This window comes from Atractosteus spatula, chromosome 10 (assembly GCF_055471065.1).
Source record: "Atractosteus spatula isolate fAtrSpa1 chromosome 10, fAtrSpa1.hap1, whole genome shotgun sequence".
NCBI classification, from domain to species: Eukaryota; Metazoa; Chordata; class Actinopteri; order Semionotiformes; family Lepisosteidae; genus Atractosteus; species Atractosteus spatula.
In genome coordinates this window covers 21,410,785-21,420,314 of record NC_142715.1, presented here as the reverse complement: position 1 = coordinate 21,420,314, position 9,530 = coordinate 21,410,785, and the positions used below count along the sequence as shown (strand labels likewise).

The 9,530-nt window shown below is 50.4% G+C and overlaps 2 non-coding genes and 1 pseudogene across 2 annotated transcripts; 2 read left to right on the top strand and 1 right to left on the bottom strand.

The window, feature by feature from the left end:
• Positions 1 to 722: 722 nt before the first annotated feature.
• On the top strand, positions 723 to 887 carry LOC148825787 (U1 spliceosomal RNA). The gene has a single exon (XR_016092479.1). It is a non-coding gene; the product is annotated as a U1 spliceosomal RNA (small nuclear RNA).
• A 623-nt stretch (positions 888 to 1,510) lies between these two features.
• On the bottom strand, positions 1,511 to 1,629 carry LOC148825786 (5S ribosomal RNA; annotated as a pseudogene).
• Positions 1,630 to 7,914: 6,285 nt separating this feature from the next.
• On the top strand, positions 7,915 to 7,987 carry trnam-cau (transfer RNA methionine (anticodon CAU)). The gene has a single exon. It is a non-coding gene; the product is annotated as a tRNA-Met (tRNA).
• The last annotated feature ends 1,543 nt before the right edge of the window (positions 7,988 to 9,530 follow it).

Here is a 9,530-nt window from a genome sequence, read left to right as displayed (position 1 = left end):
TGATTGGTTGGTCAAGGTGAGATATGAGTCACTTACTCTTGACACTTAGGAATGCAGTCCAGATGTCCATTCGGCACTCCCTAGACAGATAGACGCCAGTGGATGACCATTGATCATGATAGCCAGGCTTAGCTAAGTGCATCCCCATCTGGGAGCTGTCCATTATCAAAAGAAAACATCTTAAATCAACCTGCATGAATACTTTCTCTGTGGCTGCACCACAGAGATGGAGAGTGAGATGGGGCCTCATTTAGGACAGCATACCACCGCTTAATTCTGTCTTATTAACAAGCATTGCTGCTACAACGGCATCTCTCCTGTCAAACTTCCTCCTGACGTGTTTGACAGGATCTGGGCCGTGGTGAACAGTGGGAAAGACACCCTGTGGAGAGTGAGGAACATGGGGCTGTTAAAAGGCATCGAGGTCCCAGTCAAGGCAGCAGGTAGCCTGGCCCTGTTCATCACCCGAGAGAACTATTACCTCAGAGATCTGTGGAGAGAAGGGAGGAAGCAGAAAATCTGTGGGAAATAGAGAGCATAGGTCAATATCTCAAGAAACTGTGAAAAACATTATCATGTTTAAGTAAAGAATGTGATTTGCACCAGAAAAAAATAAATTGTTGCTATGTAACTGGTACCGTGTCAAAATTTAATGAGATGTGATTATATATACTGTTTTAAGTATGTATATTAATGTAAAGCTTTCTAATTTGTGATGTCCTGTATTTTTTTGTGAAAAGAAAATAAAGTTCTTAAAAAATCGATTCACCCAGGGCGAGGCTCGGGCATTGCACTCCGGCTGTGCTGACCCCTGCGAATTCCCCAAATGTGGGAATCTCGACTGCATAATTTCTGGTAGTGGGGGACTGCGTTCGCGCTCTCCCCTGATGTGCTTGGTCCAATATCAGATACGGATGAGTTCCGACACCACGAGCTGCGATAGGATCCCAGTTCGAAAGGAGTCGATGCCACTGCTGGTTCCCGGTTTCTTTTAGTTAGAGGTCCGGAGAAGCATTTCAAGCTGGTTACACTACTCCTTCCGGACATTCATTCCCTTTTCAAAGTCAGTCGTTTTGCTGTAGTCTGCATTATTTAGGCTGATTATCGAGGTTAGCCTTTATTTGGTCATGGGGGCCTCGGTACTGTATGCTAATTCTCAAGACAGTTTCACCCGTTTTCTGATTGCTAGGTTCTGTACCAGTGCAGACATGTCAAACAGTGAATGGCTGTACCTCTATTGTATCCGTGCTCAATGAATGAAATCAGTAATAAATGAATATATGTATAGTTATACGAAAAACAAGTGGTTTATCGACTCATCTTCATTTGCAGATTTAGAGGCAGCTTCGATATTCGTTTTACAAACGGGTTTTTTTTTATATGGGTCACACACATGCCATAGCAACAAAACATCTCTAGAGATGAGGCTATAGATCACCTTTCCATCCTCCAGGTTTTCCTCCCAAAGCCTACAGTACCAACGGCGACCCCTGCTGGCCGAGAGAGCAAAAGCTTGCAGCACCTGGTATTCCCAGGCGGTCTCCCATCCAAGTTCTAACCAGGCCCAACCCTGCTTAGCTTTTGAGTTTAAACGAGATCAGGCACAATCAGGTTGGTGTGGCCACAAGCGAAAGCCATGGCGTTTGACTCGCTACTTGAAGCTGTGTGTGGCTGGGGCTCCGTGCCCCCCGAGCGGGACTGAAGGATCGTTCGTGTTCAACTCTTTGGAAAGGAGCTTCTTTCCAAATCGCATTGCGTACCTGGATGTTGGCGAATGTGCTCCCTTGTGTTGGCTTGTCCCGCACTGGAGGAGAACAAACAAACTGCTCGGAGGAGCATAAGGCAAGTCTTCACAAGACAAAAACCTCCAGTGCACAGCACTCAAAACATTTCTGGGCTGTCGCATGTTTATTTCAGCACATAAAGCGCACCAGTCCAACACGTCGGCCGGGCGCACGGCGCCTCCGCCCTCTTGTGGCCTTGCGGCGTCAGAGCAAGAGGCTCCTTTCCGCTGCCTTTCCGCTGTGTTGCAGAGCCCCGAGAGGGAACCTGGAACACGCACTTTGTGGGGGGCGGGGGACCGCGTTCGCGCTCTGCCCCCGGTCTCTTGCGCGAGTACTAAATCTCACGGCGCCAGCCAGCGGCCAGGAGACAAGTACAATATCGCGGGACAGGGGGGCCTCGTCATTGATTGTTACATATGAGACGGGGATTGGGAGGAGACCCCGACTGATTGGTAAAGGGGAACACTAACACCAGAGAGACTTTTTTTGAGAGACGCCCTGGGATTTCTTAATGGCCAAGGAGGGTCGGGACCTCGGTTTTACGCCTCCCCCGAAGGACGGCGCCTGTTTGTGCAGCAGAGTGTCGCCATCAGGATGCTGGGGCATAAGAAAGCCACACAGACCGCAGGGTGAGCGCTCCCTACTGGTCCCAGTCACACCTCTTGCAGGAGCGGCAGCAACCTGAGCTTTTCCGGGGGGAATCTCCCATCCGGGTGCCGGCTAGGCTCACACCTGCTGGGCTGCCGTGGGTGAGCCCAGTCGAGAGTCGCAGGGTGAGATCTAGTCACCGGGGAGAAACGATACAAGCGAAGGATTACTCGGCTCCCAGCACTTGAAAAGGCCGACAAATGACTCGTTCCCGCCGGAGCTGAATGTACCTGCATGTGTCGTGTCGTCTACTTCCCCCGCCCCGCTGTGTTTGCTGTATTGTCTTTGAAGCCGGCCCCCGAGACGAGACGGGCTGTTCCTGTGCCCCAATTAACACTTTACAGGTGCCATTCCCCGGCATTGTGGCCATTGTCGGTGGTCACACGCGATAAGATAAGGTGGAGGAGGGCGGGGCATGCCCAGCGCCAGACATTCAAGGAGGGGGCTGTGCGAGGTGAGGTGAGGTGCGACACGCCGGAGCCCCGACGCTGCTAATGCGGAGCACTTGTTGAACTGGCATTGAAAGGACGTGTGCGCACGGAGCGAGCCTTCCCTGCGGCGGAGCGTGGAAACTTTCTCCCCGCGCTGCAGGAGTTGTGTGCGCTGCAGCGGTGCCGAGAGAACAGCACAGAAGGCAGCAGGCTCTGGAGAGCGGGTAAGAGACGGAGCCTTGTGGACAGGCGAGCAGGCCCGTTTTTTGGAAATTGCTGAAAAGGCTCCGGTGTTTGTTCGGTGCGTGGCAGGCGCACGACGTGAGCTTACATAGCGATCTGCCGGTCTGGTGTTATGCAAATGAGGCCGAATTGCGTCCCGGGACATGCTGCGAATGCGCATTGGCGACTGCAGATGTGTAGGAAACGGCGCGCTCGTTTTCTCGTTTTGCCCACCCTTTTGAGTGTTAGTGTGGCGTGTGAGTGTGCGAAAGAGTGGGCCCAGCAGGAGGCAGTGGCGTGCGGGGCGAGGAGCTGGCCTAGGCTGCGCGCTTTGTGCTGTGGGTGCAGGCCGCTTGCAGGGCCTTATACAACTTATACTTACCTGGCAGGGGTGATACCTTGATCATTCTGTAGGTGGAGTAGTTGGATTGTTTTCTTGTTTTGTGGAAGCAGTGTTTGTTTTGCAGTTTACGAAATGGCAACTTTTGGATCCCGCAAGAATGCTGTGCGTTTTGAGCTTTTGGATGACCTCTTCATGGATCGCATGCAGTTCAGCATGTGTTCAGCAGTTCTGTGGTGCTGTGGGACACCTGGCATCGTCCTGCACTGTGAAATGCTGCAAGACCTGTGGCAAACAGGGACATTTAGCCTCTGACTGTTCAATGCTGCCAAAGTGCAATTTATGTAGCTCGGAAGGACACGTTTTTAAGAACTGCCCTCACGCCTACGCCAATAAACTCAATATGAGAAAGGATGAGGCAGTGCTTGTTTCAGCCAAACCGGCCCGAAAAGCCAAAGCAAACAACAAGTCAAACAAAGAACCCTTGTTGGACAAAGACTCTCAGCCTCCAGCCAGGATCAGTCCTGCTGTGGCTCTGGGGCCGGTGGAAGAGAAATCCACTACGCCCCCACAACTGCGGACTGCACCAGACAAGCACGAGGGTTTGAAAACCCCCGAGAACAGCGAGGACCCCTCCCCCACTCCTGCTCCTCAGAACGAGGGCCAGTGTGAGGCCCCCCGGTGGAGCGGGTCCAGCGAGGATACCCAGGATTCAGCGGAGCTGCTTTTCTCAGACTCTGCAAGTGCTACAGATGTCCTCTTCTCCTCCATCCAGTCCATCACGGAGGATCTGCAGCAGCTGGTGGGTGAGGGGGAAGAGGAGACTGGTGCATCGGCTGCACCCCTTTCCCCTCAGTGCTCCCAGGAGCTGGACTTGAGGAAAAGGAAAAATGACTCTGTTTTCTCCCCGAGCGAGGAGGAAGGAGAGCATGGTGATGGGGACAGCTGGAACCCCTCCACCCCTCCCTCTACCCCCTTCCTTGAAATGGACTCCTTGAACGCTTTTACTGCTGCCACCCTGATGAAGGCTCATTCAGAGGATGGCTGGCAGGAAATTGGTAAAAAGAAAAAGAAAAAGAAGTCAATCAAGAGAGGTATAAAAGCTTTGAAGATAGGTGGGATAAAGGGCCTTCTGATTGGTCAGGGGACAATAACAACAGAACCTCTGGCGTGGCCATTCTTTTCAAAGGATGGGCATTCAAATTGAAAAGTATTCAGAGGGTCATAGATGGCAGGTTGCTGTGTGTGGATGTCGAATGGGGGACCGTTAACCTGCGTCTAATCAATGTGTATTGTCCTACTGACGTGGGAGGAAGGGTGGAGCTACTCAAAGCACTCTCTCCCCTATTGTTATGTAGCACAGACATGATAGTGGGAGGGGATTTTAATTGTATCTTAGAGCACACAGATAGGCAGTCTAGCTCTCCGATAAAATTGGATTCCAGCTCACTGGCCCTGCAAAACTTAGTTCAAGACTTTAAACTCTCAGACACATATAGATGTATATATCCCACAACAGCAGGATATACATGGTCAGGGAGGAATAGCAGCTCCAGAATTGACTATTGCTTTGTCTCAGAGAGAGTGAAAGTTGTTGGGGTCACTCTTCAGCCTGTCTTTTTCTCAGATCATCAGGCTTTAGGGTGTAGAGTGGAACTCCAGGGCGGGACTGTCTTTGGCCCAGGCCTCTGGAAACTCAACACAAAGCTGCTAGAGAACGAGGGGGTAGTATCCCGCTACAAGGAGAAACTATCACAGTGGCTGTCCTTGCAGTGTCTGTACAGGTCAGTAGGAGAGTGGTGGGAGGAGGTGAAGGTGAGGACAAAGGCCTTTTTCATTGCTGAGGGAAGGAAGGCTGCTGCCAGACGGAGAGGAGTGCTAGCCAGGAAACAGAGGCAGCTGCAGCGTCTCTACACAAGACAGTGGCTTCGATGTGCTCGAGGATATCAGCCTTTTAAAAAAGGATGTCCGGAGCATAGCGGAAGAAAGTAGTCGAGGAGTGCTGTTAAGAAGCTGAGTGCAGTTCTTGGAAGAAAATGAGAAGTGTACTCGCTTCTTTTTCAGGAAAGTGGTAGGCTCCAAGTCTGTCATGGAAAGTGTAGTTGATGAGGAGGGAAGAGAGAGTACAGAGTTGAGTGCTATCCTCTCCTGCATCGAGGCCTTCTTGTCACGGACGTCCAAGAGGACTAACCATGGGGAGCAGGAGGGCGGAAAAAGACCCATATGCGTAGCGGCGAGACGGGAAAAAGGCCCGGGCTCATTAGTGCAAAGAGTTCAGGAATGCCGTATAGAAACCTGTGCCCTCAGGGAGCGGACGTGGGGTGCCCTGGTGCTAGGCGGGTCTCAGGACATCCGAACGTCAGTGCTGAGCGAGGACAGAGTGCAAGACCCGGAAATATTTAGCCCAGGGGAAAGAGAGGGACAGGAAGGACAGCAGACCAGAAACTAGGGACAGGACAGAGAAGGACCGCCCTCTGGCTGCAGAGGGCGTGACACTTCTACTCAAGACTGAACAGCTCTACAGAGGTAAAGGATGAAGAAATTCATTTTTTTACCTCAAAGCTAGAAAACGTTTTGATTGAAGAAGATAGGGAAGTACTTGAAGGGGATTTGACAGTAGAAGAGCTGAGAGGCTATGGAGAGCTTACAGAAGGGGAAAACTCCGGGTGCTGACAGGCTCCCTAAAGGGGCGTCTGCTTTTACTACTTGCACGAATGAAGGCAAAAAAAAGCCAATCGATGTGAACGAACGGCGCTTTACAGAGGAGTACTGCCTGACTGGATCGTTGATGAACGACAGAGGCCACTCCGACCTCTTCTCGGGTTTCTTCAATGACTTACTAAGGATCTTCTTCACATTCGCCCATGCAGGGGAAGCCAGTTACACCAAAGCAAACGCAGGAAAGTGCAATTCAAGCAGAGACCAGGAGGGACTTGTTTACACCGAGAGTGGTCGGAGAATGGAACAATGCGCCCAGCCCTGTTGCTGGAGCCGATTCTTGATGAGATCTTGGGCTCACTAAGAAGCCCCCGCTGGATGCTAATCTTTCTGTTGTTCTTGCAGGTCCTGCGCTGCTTTTGAGCCGACAGAGCTCGTCCTGGTCTGTCGGCACAGCCCGATTGCAAATGATCGGCTCCGCGTACAGAAGGAACGTGCGTTTGGTACCAGAGTGCATGAAGGCACCGGAAATACATTGGGAACAAATGACTAGTGGTTCAAGACCTCTATGAAGTCCAGGAGCGTGCAAGAAGAGGCTGTTTTCACCCGGTCTCGAACCTGGGACCTTTCGCATGTTAGGCGCATGTGATAACCACTACACTACGGAAACCTGTAGGGTTTGTTGCTGGTGTATCGCTTGCGTTTCGGGCTGAGAAAGGGACGCGTCATTTTAGGCAGGGGGCGCTGGAGAGAGGAACAAAGGGAGCTATGAAACAAAATGCCGAAACCCGGGATCGAGCCAGGGACCTTTAGAACATACTCTCACGAATCGTTAGAATACGTGCTCATTTACGACATAGTGGTGATGAGTTTTCAGTACGTGTTCTTTTGAACGAGCAATGAGGTTGCTGCCTTGGACAGCTGACTGCACGCTCTCATTGTGCCACGTGATGAGTATTCACCAGGCTCGTTCAGTCATTAGTCACATTCCATCGTTTGCCATAAGCAGATGCTGTAAGGTGATGTGGATATCAGTTCCCAGTCTTGTGGACGAGGACAAAAAGAGCACACAAGGGCTCATCCAGGAGTTGAACCCAGAACCTCCCACACCCTAAGCGAGAATCATACCCCTAAACCAATGAGCCACGGCAGCACTTTCCATTTTATTCTGTCAGCGAGCTTGAGGATGGGGGAGAGGCGTCATTCGCTCGTCCAGTCAGACCTTCATCAATAAGTCAAGAAAGCCGCAATTACACGACTGCCTTGCAGACGAAGGGCAGTGAACTGCACCCGGTAAGAGGGGAACAAGCGGCACTAGGCAACACCGAGGCATAACCCCTGCGAGGGGGTTTAGCTTGCATGGTACAGCGCTCGCTTTGCATGCGAGAGGTAGCTGGATCATTTCCCACGTCCTCCAGGTGTGTGCTTAGAGCTTGATGTGCCGAAAGGTGTCCTTTAGCCTGTGGTCACGCCTTGCGTGGAGAGCGTCATGCAGCTGTCAATCATTTCGCAGCCACGCCCCCTCTTCATCTTCTCTCTGCCTTAAGCGTCTCCGCCACTCTCTCTTGACATTTCATGTCAGCATGTCAGAAGTCCGAGTGACGTTTTTAATGGCTGAGTGAGGGCACGATGCTGAAGCAGAGAGGCCACTTCAGCCAGAGAGACTTGTGCTAGGTGAGATCTGAAAGACGGACTCGCAACAGAAACAGACCAAAAAAGTATCGGTGAGATCAAAAGGCAAATGCAACATCCAGCAGAGGGCGTCTAAAGATTAGGGAACGGGCGACTGAAATCCATATGAGGCAAACTTTCCGGCTGTGTACTGCAGCTGGCCTCGTTGGCGTAGTTGGTAGCGCGTCAGTCTCATCATCTGAAGGTCCTGAGTTTGATCCTCACATGGGGCAGGGCTGCTTCCTCTCTTGCTCTTTTCAAACACTTGCGGCAACTGTTCGCTCATAACCACGTCTGGAATGCGTGACCTTTACACGGGGGAGAAGCAACGCCGCATCCCTTTTCTAAAGAACATTCACATTCAGAAATAAGTCAAGAAATTTGCCATTACTTTCGCTCGCGCTGCTGTCAGCCTGCCCATGTTGCCAAAGAAAGATTCACTCGGCGTCAACATGACAGTAGAGTACCACACTCCGTAAGCAAGAACTTCAGTGTTTGCAGTCACCCGATATGCCGATAGTCAAAGGAGCACAAAACACGAAGCGTCAAAAGACAAGATGAGTTGATGGAAAGAACGTTGAATTGATGAGCACAAAAGTTCAGCTCGTACAATAGGCAACGAAGGTCCCGGCGTCATCATCGCACTTGCAAGGACTGCCTTGCAGACTAAGGGCAGTGGGAGGTTGCTGTTTTGAGATGGAGGCATTGGGATGGTGGGCCGAGATCTATTCTTCTTAAGGAATTCTTCATCGTGAAAAATCGGTCCACAGGTCATCCAAAGAACTTACAAATTTTTTGGACTCAGGGAATCACGTGCTTCCGGAAGGGAGTGAAGTGCTAAAACACATGACATGCCCCCTTGATCTCACATGCACAATTCTGCTGCAACATGCACAGCTACCGTCCACACCAGGCAGTGGGGCTTCAGCAGAATTTGCTACACCACCTGCAATTACATATCCAGCTGCACACATATACATGGCCCCTCTGTCCTTTTCAGGATCTCAAAAAAAAGCATAGCGTGGTTTTCCTGCAACCTGATTGACCGCATCTCCCTCAGAATGTGCCCCGTTGCATTCATTGCTGAAGCAGGACGGAGGCTAACGGACATGCCAGAACAGTTAGGCTCAGCGATCTCTCCAAAATATTGTGGTTGTAGTGGAAGAAATATGGTTTAAATTGTACCTTGGTATTTCAAACTCTCTCTAGAATGTTATCCATTTCTATTTTATTTTGACAGGAACTGGCTAATGACACTAGATGAAAAGAGAAGAAAGAAAACACAACGTTTCGGCCGTGGAGCCTTCTTCAGGTGTGAGGGCTCCACGGCTGAAATGTTGTGTTTTCTTTCTTCTCTTTTAAGCATAGAATAGACCTATTACTTGTTCCTTTGCAGCCTACGCATGCTGACACAGCTCCCCACCTGAACTGCTAATGATGCCTGGTAGTTTGTGGTACTTGGTTATTGTCTTATGTTTGCTCAAACTGCATATGTGTGATTGCATATTTTTGGGTATTTTCATATGTCAATATTTAATTCACTGACATTCCTGTATGCTTGGAAGAAAGGTAGATTGGATTTGGCACAGGACGCCTGCCCATATTTGTTGATCATCGTTGGGCTGGAAAAACAATGATAAAAAGTGTATGAAAAAAGCTCTCTCCAATATTTCCCTTCTCTTCGCCATGGTTACACTGCCCGTTCTTTCCGTCTTTTGTCCTTCTACAAAGATTCCAGGGCTCTTTTTCCACCATAATATCAGAAGCCAAAAAATA